Raw genomic sequence first — 20,637 nt, 5'->3', positions numbered from 1 at the left:
CTTATCCCATTTAACACCAAGCTGAGAGATGGTGAGTATTTATATGGTGAATTTAATGGTCAGAAATCTCCATGTAGTGGAGGGAATCCCAGCGTTCACCACTGTTGATGCATCGTTCACATACACACTGAAACATGTACCTACATTTCTTCCGCCATAACACTGGGATATCCCTATCACAGCGGGCAACAAAATTATATACCAAAAAATCAAAGTACCTACGTCAATGCATTATTATGAATCCATACATTAGGGCGGGCCGTCTTTTTCGATTGTATTTTTCGAATTCTGGCATTCTGGGCGTTGAGCGTGAGCGTGTTTCGAATATTGACAATATAGATATATAATCACAGTTACTTATTACTTTTATCCCAGTTTTAACCAGTATTTAATTTCGTACTCTTTTTTGTGACCACACAAATGAAAACGCCCTTTAATACTCATAATACGTTCAACTCCAGTAAAATATTGGCAACATTCACGTTGACATTCCTTTCAATGGCGGCAATTTTTATTTTTTATTTCTTGGTGGAGGTGTGTATTTTAATCTCATTTGTATTTTGATAAAAAATATATATAATGTCTCAAAACGTTAGTTCTGTGTGTGCACTTTACGGATGCAATAATTACAAACAAACAAAACACTCCAAGTCGTTTTTCAGGATGCGAAAAAAAGTTTACGGGATAGTTACAACTGTGGGAATCGAATTAATAATAAATAATTAATAAATACCCTCTACTATTAATAAGTTATTTTTAAAGCTTAAATAAATAGAACTAATGATTATAATAGTTACGTATATTTATTTACAACGTATTTTATTCTAAATCATCAGATACAAGTTAATAGCCGCTTTAATATGTTTTATGCATGAGACAAAATGGCAGTATGGTCGTATGTAGGCAACCTATTTTTTGTAGATTTCTATAATTTATTAATGTAAAATAAATAATATACTTCAAATAAAATCCATTAAAATGTATGAACAATTTCATGCATCTAATACTATTTAAACATAAAATAAAGAAGATCATGAGAAATACGGTGTGGGCGTGTATCGTAATCTTCGTAAATTTTAGAATTCCTGTGTTTCGTTATCATTATGAAAATCAAATGGGGTGGCGATACACGATATCAGGCAAGTGCAAGAGATACATATACGCGTCGATAATAACCGTCGGAATAACCCTATAATTGTTTCATTTTAAAATTCAAGCTAGGGGCAAAAATTATTAATGAATTTGTGAACCAAAAAATAACGTTTACAATCAGTGATATAAATCAGGTATTCCTATCGTGGCAATATCACCCACCAGTGGGCGGTTTGAGTAGCTTGTGGGGTGATTTAACATAAACTGATAGGCGAGAGGCATACTTTTTACACTTCGTTTATTGTAAACTTTAGATGTTTCGGCATTTTTTTCTGAATAGAGCTACGTTTGATGCAATTTTATCATTGGTTAGAAGAAATATACTTGTAAAGTTGGTATTGAGAAACTTCTATGTAAATAGTCATACACAACGCACGCCCCACCCTAATGCACATTTTTAATTTAATTTATTTATTTAAAATTACATATTTAATACCCACATGCTAAATTACAATATTCATAAGGTAGTTACATAAAATATACAACGTTTTAGTACATATATCGGTTATCAATATAATATCGTGGTATAATAATGAATACATATATATTACGTACGAAGGTATATACATCGATATTTTGCTGCATTTCTTTATGCACCAAAGATAATGACTTAGGAGGAAGGTGTATTGACCTCTGGGAATTCAGAGGCCAGAGTTGGCAGGAAAGCCGGTTTGGTTTTTGCACTTGTCGGCTAACGGCGTAAAAGGGGAACTTTGGAGATTTATTTCCCGGGCAAGGTACAAAGAAAACATGATTCACACTTTTAAAGGAATGTACCTACTATTTTGTTGTATTATTTATGGACAATATTTGTTTCCCACCCCGGGTTGCAGAAGTTTAAAAACAAATTAAAACGAATCAAACAAAAAACCCGTTAATGTGTATTGCGTAATTTTTACATGGATCTTCAGAGCAACTTTGCACGGTAAAACCGGTCTGGTCTTACGAGTAAATTGGAAAGAAGTTACCAATATATTTTTGATCACGAATATATAATCGAATGAATTTTTCACTAATTTTAAAAATTGAAATATGTATTTAACACCAAGGTACCTACATAATCCCATTATCTTTTAGTTGGACTTAGAGGTACTTATGTTTAAAAACTCCATAGTTCACTACGAAAAAAACGTTTCATGTTTTTATTTTAAGTTTTTGTAGTTTCTTATGATTGATAAATTCTAAACAGAAAAACTGTGCAAATTTCAGATCTCTGGAACCTTCGTAACCAGATCTCATTCACAACTTTTTGTGATACTATAAACATAAATATGGTACACAATATAATTTAGCATACCTACCTATCTATCTACCAGTGCTGTGCATTGCTCTATGGTCAAAGGTAGGCGGTGTGTAGTTTTCGTTGAAATTAAAAAAAATGGCTATTTAACAAACATGTTTGTCTGATTGTTGTGGCTTTTGTGGTTAACTGAATAAATGGGAAATTCACGGAAAAAGATTATTTTTGTTTAATTTATTTCGTTTTTTATTAGGGTGAGTAGGTACTGCTTTTCAGCCGTTGTGGGCCGCACGCTACTGATATTTTCCATATTGAAGCCGAAAGATGACTTTTCTCTGAAAATACGTAAATGACAAAAAATCTATCAACAAAATCGATATTAACATGGAATCTATCAACAAAGATAAATATCTGGGAATTGAAATTGATGAAAATCTCCGATGAAACTCACACATTGACTAGATTACATATAAACTCACCAGTAAGCATGTACTTCTTCTTTAAAAAGATTCGCAATATCATTAACAAAACGACATTAAAAAGTTTACTATGCTCTGTGTCAATTACTAATAGAATACAGTATAACCGTATAGGGGGTCTGCCTTAAGCACTTACGTGGAGCGGTTAATAGCACAAAAAGGAGAACAAAAGATTTTTTTTTTTATTTTTTTTTTTTTTTATTGTTGATACATTTTTTTTTACAATATTTCACATTTCAATTTAGTAATGTTGGCCTCACTGGGTTGTTTACCCGTGCTGAGGCCCCCATTTTATAATTTAAGAATTTATACATTTAAAAAAAAATAAAAGAAAAACAACATTAAAATAAAGATAAATTTAAAATAAAAAATAAAGATTAAATATTAAAATATAATTATAACACTAAAAGAAAAATATCAAAAGAGAATGTAAATCGGCATTTATAATGATATATGTGTTTGTGCGTGTTGCGTGTTTTATAATTTTTTTTTGTGTGTTGCGTGTATATGTTTTATTCTTTTATGTTATAGTATTTTGGTAATATTGTCTTTTTGTTCTTTAATCCATTTTTTTATTTTGTGTTTGAATTTATTTTTATTTTCCTCAATTTTTGTTTCAAGTGGAAGACTGTTGAATGCTTTAATAGCGTGGTATTTATGGTGTCTTTGTCCAAAGGTAGTGTTTACCGTCGGAGTTTTTATGTTTTCTTTGTACGCTTGTCTGACCGGTCTATTAGTGATATTTTGTGTTTGTTGGGGTTTGTTTTTTTGGTCGAAAATGTAGTTTAGTAGTGTTTTAACGTATAATTGGCGTATATCAAGTATGTCACAGCTTTTAAATATTTGGTCTGTGTCGGTTAGTTTATGTTTTTTGAGTATTACTTTTAATATCGTTTTCTGTGCGATTTCTATTTGAGCGATAGCTGCGTTTGTTGCTCCTCCCCAAGCAATTATTCCATATTCTATTATTGATTGGCATAGTGCATAATATATTGTTTTCAATTGTTTTAATTTATATATGTTTCTTATGTTTAGGAAAATGTGTATTGTTATGAGGAGTCTATTTGTGATTTGTTTGATGTGATGTGTCCATCTAAGATTATGGTCAATTAGGATTCCTAGATACTTTATTTGTTCTGTTTTTTCTAGAGGGGGGCAATCGCAGATGTTGGTGTTTATGCATTCGTGTATTTTTATGGTGTTTGTATTGTTTTTTGGCTGTCCTGTGTTAGTTATGCTGTACGTTGTGAATTTTGTTTTCGATATGTTTAGTGTGAGTGTATTTGAGTCCAACCATTTTTTCACTTGCGTGATTCCTAGATTCGCTATGTTATAAACCTTATTCCAATCCTTAGATTTAAATAATAAAACTGTGTCGTCTGCGTAACTAATTATTTCTCCATCTATTTCCATGCTGCAAAGTTCATTTATGTAAATTATGAAAAGAACGGGCCCTAGTATGCTTCCTTGTGGAACTCCGTGTGTAATCGGCAGTGGTTTGCTAGTATAGTTATTAATTTTGACTTGTTGTGTTCTGTCGCTCATGTAGCTTTTTAATAGTTGTAGTTCTTTGTCTTTGATACCCATATTTTCTAATTTTTTAAAAAGTGTTTTGTGGCATATTGAATCAAAGGCTTTAGCCAAATCTAAATATATCGCTATGCATTTAAACCCTTGATCTAAGTTGCTATGTATATAATCTATTGTACTTGCTAAAGCTTCTTTTGTGCTTCTTTTTTCTCTAAATCCATATTGTTTGTCCGAGATTAATTTGTTTTCTTCTAGGTATTTTATTATTTGGTTTTTTAATAGTCTTTCGAAAATCTTTGATAGAGAGTTTAACAAAGTAATTGGTCTATAGTTAGTTATTTTATCTCCGGATTTATACATAGGGATTACCAGTCCGTTTTTAAGAGTATTAGGAAAGCAGGCATGTGTTATGCTAAGGTTGATTAGGTGTGTTATAGGTTTTAATATTTCATTTTTTATTATTTTAATGTAATCCGTTGTTATCTCATCTAATCCAGGAGCAATCTGGTTTTTTAATGTATTTATTATTTTGTTAATTTCCATTTCCGAACTTGTTTTTAATATAAATCTGTGTTGTGTTGGTTGGGTATCGATGTTTGATCTGTTTGTTTGTGTTAGTGTGTTTGTGCTGTGTTTTTTACGATTCGCTAAAACTTTCCCTATAGTTGCAAAAAAGTTATTTGCGTGGTTTGCCATCATTTCTATATTTGTTTTGGCATCTATTTTTTTCGAGTTAATATTTAGATGTTCGATAGTATTTTTTTGTTTGTATTTTTGTGTGTATGTAACTTCCTTTAATATTTTCCATATTTCCTTTGGGTAATTGTTTGCTTTTTTAAGTTTTTCTTTATAGTACATCTCCTTAGCTACTCTAATAATTTTCGTGCATATGTTTCTATATCTTTTATAGTAATTAAGTTGTTCCATGTCATACGGTGTTTGTTTAATTTGTTTGTGAATTTTGTCTCGTTTACAAATACAGTTTAATATTCCTTGTGTTATCCATAGTTTATTTTTTTTTGCTTTGTGTGTAAGTTTTATATGTTTTATTGTAGTGTAATTATTTATTTCTTGCGTTAGCGTATTTGTAAATGTATTCCAGGCTTCGTCGACATTATCTATTTGGTATAATGTATTCCAGTTTATTTTTTGGAGTTTTTCTTTTAAGTTTGAGTAGTCAATTATTTTTTTGTAAATATTTTATGTTGTTTCGAAGTAGTGTTTTCGGTGTCTATTGCTATCATATTCATGTAGTGATCAGTGATTGTGCTTTCAAGTACTACTGTTTTGGTTTTTAGTTTTGTCTTGATCATTATATGGTCTATGCAGCTTTTAGTGTTTTGTGTGACCCGTGTTGGGACCTTTATTATTGGCTCCAGTCCGTGTTGTGCTAGTATTGCTAGGTATTCTATGTTTTGTGGGTGTCCGTTTTGTAGAATGTTTATATTAAGATCTCCTATGATGATGATATTTTTGTATTTGTTGAGATCATTTAATGTATTGTTAAGATCAGTTAAGAAATTTGTGATGTTGTTTTTGGATGGAGATCTGTACATAGCTAGGATACATGTTTCTTTTCTATATGTAATTTGTATGCAGTTGGAGTCGATTATGTTTATTTCTTGAATGGTTGTGTTATTTTTATCACTGACGTATATAACTATACCATTATTTTGGTTTTTGTGTATTTTTGTATGGTGTGTATTATAGTTTTTGATTGTTTTTGGTATGTAGTTGTCATTCAACCAGCATTCTGTCAGTACAATGACATCAAAATTATTTTCAAGCTGTTGGAGGTATATAAAAAAATCATCAAAATTTTTATTGATCGATCTAATGTTTTGGTGTAATATATTGATTCTATGTTTTTCTTTTGTGAATTTGGTCCAGAGGTTAATATCATTTGTACTTTCACAGTAGTGTTGATTGTCTGAATCTATATATTCCATGTAATCTGCCATGTTGGTGTGTATTTGTGTAAGTATGTGATGTGAGGTTGTGTTAGATGTACAGTCGTGTTTATGTCAGTTTATTAGATATATCGTTTAGGTGTTTTATTTCCATAACCTTTGAGTCTTTGGATTTTCTGAATTTTTCCTGATTTTACCCAAACATATTTGTAGTCTTTTTCTTGGGCTCTTTTTCTGGTGTTCCAGTGCAGATTTTTGTAATATTGGGTTAATGCCGCATTAAGATAAACATATTTGGCTCCTTCTCCGTTGAATTTTTTTATCGGGTCATTGTGTTTGGATGCTAACATGGTTTGTGCTTTTGTGGTATCCTTAAAATTAATTGTTATTTTTGTTTGATCATTTGTTTTGTTTGTTGTGACTTTGTATGTATCCTCTGGGGACATCGTAACGCCTGCGAGTTCAGCGATCCGTGTAACAGCGTGGACTGGGGATATGTTGTCCTGTAATTTTAGGCCGTTTATCTCTATGGAGTTCAGCAGGGCTGCTTGTTCTATATCCGCCAGGTGGATTTCTACCGTAGATAATCTGATTTCTTTATCCGCTAGTTCCTCCTTGATTTTGTTGACGGTGTTTGGAATGTCCATGATTTGTTGAAGTTTTTGTAAAATGTCATCATATTTGTCATTGATGAAGTTCGTGAAGTTTTTTATTTCTTGCAGCTCTGTTTCAATTTTATTGAGCATTACTGTCTTCATTTCCTCGAATTTCGTATTGATGAATTCAAATATTGATTCACTGTCTATATTAATGATTATTTTGAAAGTTCCGCTTAAAATTCCGACTGATAAAATATTGAAAAAATTTTTCAATGTAGAAAAAATGTTTTATTTAAAAAATATATATATCTTAATACTCGACTGGCCAACATATCTACTCGACCAGGGCAATACGCCAAAATAATACTGGTGGCTCCCAGTTTGAAAATATCTTTTGGGCAGAAAAATATTAAATTTTTTGCTACGAAACTATATCATGCTCTACCGAAACAAACAAAAAATTACAGAACTGAATATATTTAAAACAAAAGTAAAAATACGACTGAGGGAACAGAGTGATAAACAACTTGCATGCATAAATGTACAGATAACTAGAAACTAAGTACAGGCCGCCTCAGAACAGGAAGCCCTAGTGAGGACTGCGAAAATTTTGAATTTAACATTATGTTTTATATTTATATCGTATTCTTACATATTTTGTCATAGAAACCAATGAAAAAACCAAAAAAATTATTTTAGTATTTTATCTTACTTTGTCACAACATGAATGAAATATTACAATAACATGACTCACTTATGTAATATCCTTTTAAAATACTACTATTGTATGAAATAAAACAACAACTGCTTTGCATTAAACTACACATTTATTGAAATGATTGTCGCCCATCATTGGGTAAGTAATTTCACCAAATAATATGTTTTTCGTGGATTTACCCTCTCTTTTCGGCGTGAACCAATTGAATCTCTAGGCTCCACAAAAAATACAATAACGAGTCTTCGTAGGTACTTTTTCAAGATAGTAATCAATTGAATTAGCCACATTTAAAAACACAGAAAAATAGTTTTTACAAGCATTCCAGGCAAACGATTATTATTTTTTTTACCAAAATGCCCTAATAGTAATATTTGTAAAAAAAATCTTTAAATGTTGTAACTCATATATATATATAGAAACACATTAATTTAAAAAAAAACATATTAAAAAGTAAATAAAAATGTGTCGTATTTTCGTCATCCTAGAGCCTTAGCGCTTGCAAGTACCCCCACCGCGGGGCCAGCCTTTATGATTGCATCTCTAACACGCTGGCCTGCTCTCTCCTGAAACAAAACGTTCATTTATACAAGTTTGTACCAGAATTTCACTATGCACAACTATTTTCTGTCTGAAATTTTTAGATCAATTCGACTTTTTTCTAATGTTAAAGAATAAAACCGGAGGACATATTGTTTGACCACAATAATAATTAAAAAAATAATTAAATAATAATTATAAAATGATGATTTTACGAAACATAATTTTTTTTAATGTTTTATATAGTTGATTTGAATCCGATAGGCGTTAATGATAACAAAGTTGTTTAAGCAAAGTTATATTATTTCATTTAATAAAAAATATTTCATCATACATTTTATCATGACACCAAATTTTAATTTTAATCTTTTTTGAGTATTAATTTTATGCTCATAGTTCATATGAGTTGAAAAACATTCATCTTCCCGGAAAATTCCTTTAGGGAAGCCCAGTATATTAAGTGTTTACAATGGAATCTGGGATACTGATGACATTGAAAATTTCTAACATAAAAAAAAACTGCTTCAATTGTGGCATTAAGTGCGTAGAGATATTAGTAAAATAGTACATAAAAAAATATGAAAAAATTTATATTACTTACAATTTTTTTCCATCCTTTCCATCTCGGGGCAGGTGCGGTCGATACTTCAGAAGCCACAAGCATCACGACAAGAAGAACAACAAAAAATTTTGCGGAAGACTTCATTTGGAATTTCAGAGCTGAATACAAATTCAACTACACAAATAAAAGATTTTAGTATTTAAGAAACGTTTGCTCAAGAAACGTAACTCTATTTAACAGCAAGGTGGGAGTTGGTAACTATTTATATGTGGTAAATATCACAAAAAATCACCTTGCGGTAGTGATAACCATGGTAGGTACTGACCACAGTTTGCAACTAAACATTTAAGGACTCCTAACTTCAAATAAAGACTAGCTTAAAAAATATGTACAGGGTCTAAAAGCACGTACCCGAAGTATTTTAACCAGCGATTCCTGAGCATATTTGGAGTAACAAATGGACATATCCAATTATATTAAATAGCAATAAATTTTAGTTTCGTTTAAAAAAACAAAAAATATATACTTATATTATATTATATATTATATCACACGTCGCCACTGATCCCATTGTTACACGTCGTGAAGATTGTCGTGACATGCGCTCTGTCTCGTCTGTTACCGTGTTGTTGGAACGAGTCAGAGTGCGTATCACGTGGCCTGCAAGACTGGACGCAACTACCCGCTGGGGAGGTGTGACATCTTCACGTTTTTAACTTCAAATGTTCTCAGAAATGCTGGTTAAAATCCTCTTGGTAAGTGCTGTTACACCCTACACACCAGCAAAACAACAGTTGAAAGAATATATTTTCAGATATTGGAGCAATATTCTTCTAAAATAATCATCAGCACTTGGCCTGGCACTTGACCTTCTACACAAACATTCTCAACTTACCCTCAGGTCTTCCTATGTACCATCCCACTATTAATCCGAGTAGTCACACTCCCACTTGTTATATTTTTGGATATCTTTTCATTTGCCATTCTCTGAACATGTCCAGTATCTATTATTTGTACTTCCGTGTATAAAAATATTGCTCTCTGAGCTCTATCTAATTCCGTACTAACAGATACAAAAGCATAATTACCCGACTGGTCACTTCAGATACACCCAGTTTTATTAGAAAGTTCATGCTTGGAGAAAATACTTGGAGGAGACAATATTACAAAACACTGCACGTTGCAAGAGTTTGTAATTGCTATATTATCCCTCTTTACCATTGAAATTTTAATAAAATTTATGGCACAAGAAGAGTTGTTATTTATTACAAATATATATATTTTTAAGTGAACACCGCACGAGAGTTCCAACAGTTCCCAACCGTCTGGAGCCAGTGAGACTATGGCATCCCCAATTGAGATATGTTGTGAAGCTGAATGTAGTGAGGAGAAGAAAGAGATGGGGAAGAGGAAGATTTGATCGTACCTTGTCATTCAGATCTGGTCATCAAACACAGCTAAAGCCACTTCAAGCAATGTTTCAATTCTGAATGGTGGTAAGAGTATCTTCCACTCTGGAACGTGCCGAAAGTATACTACACATTATTCTAAATAAATAAATTAATCAAATACATTTTACTTGCGCATGCCGGAACTTGATCCCGCGACCTTCGGTTTACTAATCGAAGGCCATCATGTCGTAAAGAAAGAAATTTGAATGTTATTTCAATACGGTTTGTTCTCGCTAACGCCAACAATACTACATTACTTCCAAATAACTTCTCTCATTGTAAATTTTATTTCGCATGTCGCATGCATCCAAAAAACTTTGGGTTTAACACAGTGGCGGCTCGTGACTTTTGGGTGTACCTACTAGAGTGCCAATATTACAAAAATGACATTATTGATGTTGTGTTGGCTGAAAACAGTTTTCCGAAATTCCATTTTTTGCATGTCAACTTTCAGTAAATCCGTGCGGCGCACGGCCAAACTAAAATTTCCTAAAAATCTTCGTACAAAAAATCGAATTTTTGATAACAAATAAAAAATCGTTTTCAGCTACAACAACATCAATAATATCATTTTTTGTAATATTAGCACTCTAGTACACATAAAAGTCACGAGACGCCTCTGGTCAAATATGCTCTCAGATGAAAAAAAAAATGAAAAAAATGGTCGAATGATAATGCGGTCTGTAATAAAAAACACAAGTTGGATAAATTGAATGATATCATTATTATTGTAACCAGAGGAAGTGGGTATAAATAAAACGTTGATTAAAATGTAAAACATTTTAACCGCTTGCTAATTAATTTAGCGATAACAAAACATTCGTTGAACAAACCTTAAATATCAGCACCGGGAATACCAGCTCCCAAAAGAGATAACAAATAATAATTAAATTTTGCAGATAACTCTAAAGTTATGATAAAGTTGTTATTTTCACAGCATACCATTACGCCAATTTCTTTTTTTTTAGTTTGTGTTAATATTTCAAGAAGTCAATACTTCTTAACAAAATTTATACGAATATTGCCAAACGAAATATAATTTAACAATATGCGCTTTTTCGGGGTGATCTTCTCAGTTTTTCTCATCTTCATGGTCCTGACGTCACAAGTTTCGAGTTCACCTGTACCAGAACCGAGATGGAAAATTTTCCACAAAATTGTAAACTTTTCAGATCCCTTGTATTTTGAACGTCTGTTTCCTTTTAACAGCGTTACCATTTTGTTCTAATTTTTCACTGTTCACATTTAATTCACTCAATTATCAAAATTAATCGTTATTTCTCTGTGTAATAATGACACAGAATTTTTTAGGCAATACAACTATCAAAATTAAAGACTGAAAGTGGCAAGAGAAGCAAACTCCATGAGGGTTTAATCAATATCCTCTCTAATAGCCTGAACAAAGGGAATCGAATAAGTAAATTTAAGAAAAAAACTGTTTGATCTAATTATAACCAAACAGAATGTAGAGTGATTGTTGATGAGATGTTATGTAAATTATTGCTGTCGGGTGTTTTAATATTATATAGTTTAATTATGTTAGAAAGTAAAATATTTGTATATCTTTAAGTATGTAAAATAATAAAAAAGTAGAATAAAATATACTATTAATTTTTTATTTATTTTTAAATAACTAAAAGCCCGTTTTTATCAGACCAAAAAATAAGTATTCCAAAAGTGTGTCATATTTTCAAGGGATTTTGATTTCGTTTCTACATGTATGTGTGTTGTTTTTGTATGTTTGAAAATACGTAAATGATTTTTGTTTCGGTTTTTAAAAGAACTTTTCAAAATAAATGTACCTACGTATTTTCTTTGTGTTTCAGGAAAGGGTTGCTCAGCATATTCGCGATGGAATTGTTAAAGCAGGTCCGGCTATTCGGGTTGTCGCCGCTGCTGAGGCCCTTGGATAAACATCTGAATTATTCTAAAATAATTATGAATAAAATAATTTGATAAAAAAAAATTCTTTTTTTTTTATTATCAAGTATATTAAGAATAATTTATTGACTGAGCGTAGCGATGTCCTGTTTTAACTAAAGTATTTGTTATTACATCTAACTGTAAATTTGTTTGTTACGTTCCTGTTCGTTTCAAGACGGTGGCCGTGTTGGATACTACCATTTTATCCCGCCAGAATTCGCATAATGGTTGTTACTATGTCCTACGCGCTGTCAAATCTGAATAATCAATATTATGGTACCTAAAAGCCCGAAGAAAGTTTGAAAAAAGAATTTTTATTAAAGCCGGGTCCACAGCGATCGTTTTCACAACATAATTTTAAACATTACAACAAACATTCCCTTAAACATTTGAAAAGATGGCGTTTCCATATACGTTTTTGTTTGAAAACGCAATGTTCGTATTTTGCGTGGCCCATGAAAAACATTCTCCGCGCATTCAAAACGGGAAGGCAGGGGATGGGATTATCTCATTTTTTGACAGCCGCCGCGCGGGTCGGTCTGTCACGGAGCATAAATCTTACGTGTTTTTGAGGTTATAATTATGAGTTTAATAAATTATAAATAGGGTCCAACAATCCTCCGGAACAATTTTTGACAGCTGTTGTTTCGAGATTCTCAAGTGGTATATCAGGCTTGTATATGAATCCCCGGTTGCGAGAAATAGTAATGTGGCACCATGTCCTCTGTATCCTTTGACTGTTTTCGTGGTAGAGATCTTGGGAGATCGTGAGAGAGTATCTTCCGGGAAAAATAAAGGCTGCCGAATTGAACCCACACCTTCTGATTACTGTGCTACGTCGGCTTATTTTTAACTGCAAAATAATTCAATAAATTATTATTATTGGTAATAACAAATAATGATTGCTTAAAATATTTTTTATCCTTTTTACTTTGCTTAAATCCCTGTCTTGTAACATAATATGTTTACCATTAATAAATTTTATTTTTTAATTTGTATTGTTTCACAATTTATTCATTCAAAACAATAGGCATTTTCCTGATTGGAAAATCAGTATCAGTATCGCCCTGGTGTAAGACCACCATCCGGAATGGAAACGTTGCTTGAAATGGCTTTGGTCGTGTTTGGTGAACAGTTTTGAATAGCCAGGTCCTACCTTCCTCTTCCCCATTTCCTTCCCGTCCCCACTACCTTCAGTCTAACAACATACCCCTATTGGGGATGCCATAGTCTCACTGGCTGCACACAGTTGGGACTCTTGTGCGGTAATCGCATAAAGAAAATAATAAAAGTATCGTATTTCTGGTAAAATTACGTCACTTCCAACTTTTTATAAAACCAATTCTTCAAAATCAGTTTACGAGAAGCGGATGAAATTTACCTAAACCAAATCTGTCCTACATTTTCAATTCCTGATATTAATTAAAATTTCGAGGTCGAAGGGCGCGATCGAATCGGAGATCTGTGTTTTCGACCTGTTTATGGTTTATAATTAAGTGGTAAGGTATTCAAATACCCACTTAAATATCGTGTGATTTCAGAGGAAGTTAGTTTTATGATTTATTGTAACAGAAAATTAGAAACATCCTTTTTTGGACGCGAGGTCTACTATTGTTCACAGAACTACAAGTAATATTTAAGATTCCTAAAGTAAAAAAACGAAAAACCGAAAAAATTTTGGCAATTTACTCCAGGTAAATTAGAATAAGAATAAATCGATACAAGACTTTTGAGTATTTATATCACTATTTATGCTGCGCACCACAAATTATGGCAAGAAGATAGCGATTTAACCTGCGTGAACTTTGAACTATAATTAGAACGGAGAAAAACAAGCAGTCTATCTATAGTTTTACTTATTATATTACGTTTTACCGATAAATAAATGTACGCACAGTGAAATGTAGATATGAGTGTGAAATATTTTTCAGGAATGTACTGTATGCAGAGGTTTTAAAAGTCAAAATGAAACGTCGTTACCCGCTAATATAGTATCACTGGTAGTTCTGTGAACAGATGACATGAAAATCTTCTCACCTATAAAATCAATCGAAGACTGTTACAAGCTGCAAAAGGATTTACAACGTTTAAACGCGTATGTTAATGCCCATTGTCTGGAATTAAATATATCCAAATGCTTCATCGTACGCTTTACTAGAAACAAAAACATATTTATACACGAATACTCAATTAATCATCAACCTTTATCTACCAAATCAGAAATTAAGGACCTTGGGGTTATACTTGATAGTAAACTGAATTTCAATAAACATGTTGACCACGTAGTCACTAACGCATCTTCTATGCTGGGTTTCATAATCCGTTCCTGTAAACAATTCAAAGATATTGCTACTTTCAAAACACTGTATTTCTCATACGTTCGTAGTATCCTTGAATACGCATCACAAGTGTGGAACCCAGGCTATGCAATACATAAAAATAGAATTGATAGTGTTCAAAATAGATTTTTAAGGTACCTTAATTTCCGCTCTTTTCGATCTCATATCAGTAATGAAGACTCTGCAAAGTTCTTCAATATACAGACGTTAACTTTCCGAAGAAATATAGCAGATTCGGTAATGTTATTCAAAATTACACACAATTTAATCGATAGTCCTGATCTTCTTCAACGCCTATTATTCCATGTTCCCAATCGCAACAGCAGACAGTCGCTTACTTTTAATCTCCCTCATTGTAAGACGAATTCCAAACAAAACTCATTTATCTACAGATCCACACACTCTTTTAACTTAAATTATTACCATATTGACATATTTAACTCGACTTTACGCGACATAAAACAAAAACTCAATAATCAACAAAACTCAAACTAAAAGTTCAATTCCTATATATTCCCGTCCTTTGCCTCTTAATCCTTATCCTATATTTCCCCCTCCTCCCCCCACCCTCCTTTATTTTAATATTTTCTAACTAAACAAGAAATTAATTTAAGAGAACATCTCTATGCCATTGTACACCATTGTAACACCATTAACTATTCATCAGTGGAAAGTTCATAATTGGCATAATTAATAATATTATTATTGTATCATTATATAATTAAAGATTTGCTGTCAACTTTTCCAAATAAATAAATAAATAAAATAAGAACGGCAGATTTGGCGTAATGTTAATTACTCCAACTTGACAGCTCGCAACGGTCGCAACGCTCATGCGCTTTGGCGGCATAAAACGGTACTATCAAACACGGCTACCATCATGATAGGATTGATTTGAGCCGGAACACCAACAGATGATGTACATACAGATGTAAAGTCAATGAAAGTGATAAAGTGATCGAGTCCTAACAGGAGTCAGTCAATGAATAACTATCGCGCTACGCCGGTTTGTGGGAGCCTTAAGCCCACGCATTCCGAATTTTTACCGATTTACGCCATATTTCTCTTTAACAAGTTCTTAATTTCATAATAAATATATCTAATTTTTATGGTAATATTTGTAAAGCCGAAACGGTAATTATATGAAATCGCAAATTAAGCTCAGAAAATGATTAAAAACACTTTTTGTTCTGTTATTAAAACATGTTATAGGTATGAAAAAATTCACAGTATATCTTTAAATGCAACTTAAGCATTTTTGAGAGATTTTTGCTCCATTTCAAATGAGTCGTGTTTTATTTAAAATTTTCGTTAATTATTATCGTGTTTTAATATTAGCGTGGTCCCTCTAACATTCGCATTTGAATATCTCCCTTTCAAACAATTTTTGAATGATTACTACGAAGCGTAAAAAATGTTGCTCCTTATTGGAAGTCCTCACTTGCTGTATTCTTAAAAGTTGATACCGAGTTTTAAAAGTAGTGACTACATAAAAGGTAAGATGTTGGATGTTGGTGAGTAAAATCAGTACAGTAACAAGGGGATTTAGAGTTTTATAATGAGATACCGCGAACCAGTCCCAACTGACTGGTGCAACCGAAACTATGCTGTTTGTGTTTAATAAATAGATGACAGAAAAGTTGGAGCAGTGTTAGACTGTGGTATAAAAGCTATGCATATCTGGTCACTAATCAAAGCTGTAGCAAATAATCACATACAAGCAAATTTTCAGGATTACCTTTTTAAAACACAACACTATATATTAAATGCTATGAATTATGTATCATCATTTTAAAAATCTGAATACACAATTATAATCATACAACTCAGCCACTGACCGGCCAGTGGATGAGTTGGCATCGAGTTTGGGTTCCACCCAGGCGTGGTGTATTTATTTTATCGGCTGGCTAAGTTCTCCAACACAAGCCACATTTTCCGCTTCCCGCGGCGGTAGACAGAAAAATTTCCAAATATTGTCAGGTTATTCGTAGCCTTGGAATGTTTGCCTTTCTTAAAAAAAGAGAGTAGTGGTCTACTAACAGAATGACACTGGAAATAGGATTGAGTCGTGTGTAAAATCAATTATTAGATCACATTATTTTGAAGGTTTCGTAAAAAAATATCTTAAACAATACAATACAGCAGACAGCATTCTGCTGATGAGCTCATTTCTGATTTCACAATATGTTTAACATTGATTGAGTTGTTTTAAATTTAAAAATAAATTAATTTTTTCTTCTCTCCAAGCAAGAATTATAACTATATTCTCTCCAAAGGCTCATATATTATTTATTTAAGACTGGGTGACATACATGTAGGTACATGGGAAAATCTTTTTTAAAAGGGTATGTAATTATAATACTCTATGGTTTGTCAATGACATTTGTCAAGTAGTGTTCTGCTCCGTATTAAAATAGCGAAATTGAGTGAAAAAAGTTTATTTAATCAGTATAAAAAGTTTATTTAATCAAGTATAAAGTAGCTGCAGAGTTGAAGAAGTTGTCAAATGACAAGTTGAAGCAACGAAATTTCAGTCAATCTAATTTTTGTATTGCCTATGCTAGACTGTCTACGTACATTAAAACAGTGAAATAAAGCATAAAAAAGTCTACTAAGCGTAATCAGTTACAGTTGCGCAGTTTGTGCGGTACATAGAAGTGAAAAGTACTTTAAATTTGAACAAAATTAACAAATTTTAAACGAAAATAAATAAATTTGAACGCCACAACTACACATTGTACAGTTATCGCTACTTAACCATAGAGGGCAGAAAAACGCGCAGGAATTAAACAAAAAATAAAATAAATAAATGCGTTTCGCTATTCGTCAACAGATGGAACTAAATACATAAATTGTTTAAAACTAATTGCGAAACATATATATTTTTATTAATCCAATAAAATCAAGAAACCTCGCATACAAGACAAATATACAGAAACTGAATAAATAAATACATTATTAAAATAAACGTAATAAATTACAAAAATGGACTGCTATAGTTGCGATAATATTATTAGTCCAAACAAGAGCATAAAATGCAGCATTTGCTTAAATGCATTTCATTACACCTGCATAAATAGCACCGCAGAAAAATTTTAAAAATGTCTAAAACACTCAGAGACAACTGGAAATGCAAAGAATGTAAAACATTGGATCCTAAAATTCAATCACAATCCAATTACACTCCTTCTTCTAGTAAGAACTTTCGGCCTACCGACTCAAAATACACTGAAAACCCAGAAAATATGAATTACATTATAAATTACATCGACAAAAAATTTTATGAAATGAAAACAGCGATTTTAAACAAGATAGAAACGGAATCTGCGGACAGTAAAAAATCGCTTCAATTTATAAGCGACCAATACGATACATTAATAAAATCTATTGAGAAAATTCCACAGTTAGAAAAAGAAATATCGGAAATAAAAAATGAACTAGAACAAAAAAAACATAGAATTCAAAAGTATTGTAGTAAAAACAACAGAGATGGAACAGGCGACACTGGAAAAGTACATCGAAATATCAGGTATCCAAAATCATGATCCTAAAATGACAAAAAACATAATAAAATAAATAACTGCTGCGTGCGGAGTTCAAACTGAAGACACAGAAATTTCGAATATAAATCACATCCAAGATCGCCGACCAAACCACCCACTAAAAATAACTTTCAAATTAAATAACAAAAATAAAAGGGATGCTATACTCTCATCAAGAAAAGGTCTCACCACGGAGGCAATAAACCAGCCCGGAAAACAAAACATCTACATTGGAGAAGTAATGACGCCATACTACAAGCAACTGATGTGGAAATTAAAAAACCATGCAAAAATAATCAACTACAAATTTGTATGGTTTCGTAGAGGCCATTTATTAACCAGGAAGACCCCGGAAGGCAAAATTTTCAACATTAAACATTGTGATGACATAAATAAACTGACATAAACATAACTCCACACGTAACTACACTTCACATCATATACTCACACAATTAATCACCAACATGGCGGATTACATGGAATATACAGACTCAGACAACCAACACTACTGTGTAAGTACAGACGATTTCAATCTATGGACAAACATCACAAAAGAAAAAAATAGAATCAAAATATTACACCAAAACATTAGGTCAATTAATAAAATTTTTGATTAATTTACGATATACCTGCAACAGCTTGAAAATAATTTTGATATAATTGTGCTGACAGAATGCTGGTTAAACGATAAATATGTACCAAAAACAATCGAAAACTATAACACACACCACACAAAAAAACACAAAAATCAAAATGATGGTATATCAATGATAAAATAAACACAATCGTCGAAGAAATACACATAATAGACTCCAACTGCATAAAAATAACATATGATAAAGAAACGTGTATTCTTGCAATGTACAGATCTCCATCCAAAAACAATATTACACATTTCCTAACTGCACTTAACAACACTTTAAAAGAAATCGACAAAAATAAAAATATAATCATTATTGGAGACCTAAACATAAACATCTTACAAAACGGACACCCACAAAACATAGAATACCTAACACTACTAGCATAGCATGGACTGGAGCCAACGATAAAGGTTCAAACACGAGTCACACAAAACACAAAAAGTTGTATAGATCATATAATGATTAAAACAAAACTAAAAACCAAAACCGTAGTACTCGAAAGCACTATCACAGACCACTACATGAATAATAGACACCGAAAACACAAAACCCAACCTACATAAAATATTCACAAAAAAAAAATTAACTACTCAAACTTGAAAGAAAAACTAAAAATATAGACTGGAGTACAATATACCAAATAGAGAACGTGGAAGAGGAACGTGGAATAGAGGAAAAACCTGGGATAAATTTAATAACATGTTAGCACAAGAAATAAATAATAACACTATTATAAAACAAGTAAAACTCACACACAAAGCAAAAAAATTAAACTATGGATAACACAGGGAATATTAAACTGTATTCGTAAACGAGACAAAATTCACAAACAAATTAAAAATACACCCTACGACATGGAACAACATAACTACTATAAAAGATATAGAAACATCTGCACGAAAATTATTAGAGTGGCTAAAGAATTATACTACAGAGAAAAACTTATAAAAGAAAAAAATAACCCAAAGGAAATATGGAAAATATTAAAAGTAGTTACGTACACACAAAAATACAAACAAAAAAATACTATTGAAAATCTAAATATTAACTCAAAAAAATTAGATGTCAATACAAATACAGAAACTATAGCAAATCATGTGAATAACTTCTTCGCAAATATAGGAAAAGTTTTAGCAAACCGCAAATTGCATAACACAAACACACTACCACAAACAAATAGATCAAATATCAATAAAAACCCGACACAACACAGATTTACAATAAAAACAACCTCGGAACGAAAATTTAGTGCAATCATTTCTTAAAAATGCAATTATTGGAGTGGCAGGCTAAAGTTGGTTGTGATTTTTTTTTCCATGTACAAAAAAGACACAGCAATTATATCCTATTAAAATTAGCGTGAAGACTCGTGAAGATTTTTATTCCTACTCCATTAAAGGCAAAAAAATGGAAAAAAAAAATTGGAAAAAAAAGGTAAACTTTGAAGCAAGGCAACAGTTATAATTTATGATAGTAAAATATTGTTTCAGTTATTTAAATAAAGCACGTATTTTAAAGAATAACTCAAGTGATTTTAAAAAATACTTTTTTTGTAAAATAAGTACACAAACAACCTGATTTCGCACGCCTTTAAACTCGCCTAGATACAGCAGCATAGTTGCGCGCCCGAACATCTCAGTTCTGTGCGTAATTACCGAGTAAGTAAGCTTCGGATGTTATTTTCAATGGTTTTTTAATATCAGTGATTAATTGAGAACACATTGGTAAAAAAAAATCATTTCTGGAACATGCCGATCAATGTCGCGCCAACGCTCAAATTTAAGCTACTGTGCGAAGGTGTGAAATCGGAGAAGACCACTATCCGCTTCTTGGGTTCAAATATTCCGCTATAGAAGATTGAACGATAAATTGAATGAGAAAGAAAGTGAGATGACGCGATTTAGTTACGGAGAATCGGGGGATAAAACATAGTCGTTTTTTTATGAACTTGTACTTACACTTAAGTGTAATTAAGAACTAAATTATTAATTTGGTATTATTATTGCTTGTA

The 20,637-nt window shown here is 31.9% G+C and overlaps 2 long non-coding RNA genes across 2 annotated transcripts; one reads left to right on the top strand and one right to left on the bottom strand.

Moving 5' to 3' along the window:
• Positions 1-7,715: 7,715 nt before the first annotated feature.
• Positions 7,716-8,954, bottom strand: LOC149420982 (uncharacterized). The gene is made up of 2 exons (XR_016302603.1): positions 8,767-8,954; positions 7,716-8,191 (listed from the first exon to the last, which is right to left on the bottom strand). It is a non-coding gene; the product is annotated as an uncharacterized LOC149420982 (long non-coding RNA).
• A 2,243-nt stretch (positions 8,955-11,197) lies between these two features.
• Positions 11,198-13,093, top strand: LOC149420981 (uncharacterized). The gene is made up of 2 exons (XR_016302627.1): positions 11,198-11,337; positions 12,005-13,093. It is a non-coding gene; the product is annotated as an uncharacterized LOC149420981 (long non-coding RNA).
• The last annotated feature ends 7,544 nt before the right edge of the window (positions 13,094-20,637 follow it).

This window comes from Hesperophylax consimilis, chromosome 9 (assembly GCF_061612785.1).
Source record: "Hesperophylax consimilis isolate HC1 chromosome 9, BYU_Hcon_1.0, whole genome shotgun sequence".
NCBI lineage: Eukaryota > Metazoa > Arthropoda > Insecta > Trichoptera > Limnephilidae > Hesperophylax > Hesperophylax consimilis.
Note: the sequence above shows the minus strand (reverse complement) of the source record. Positions and strands in the feature narration are given on the sequence as shown.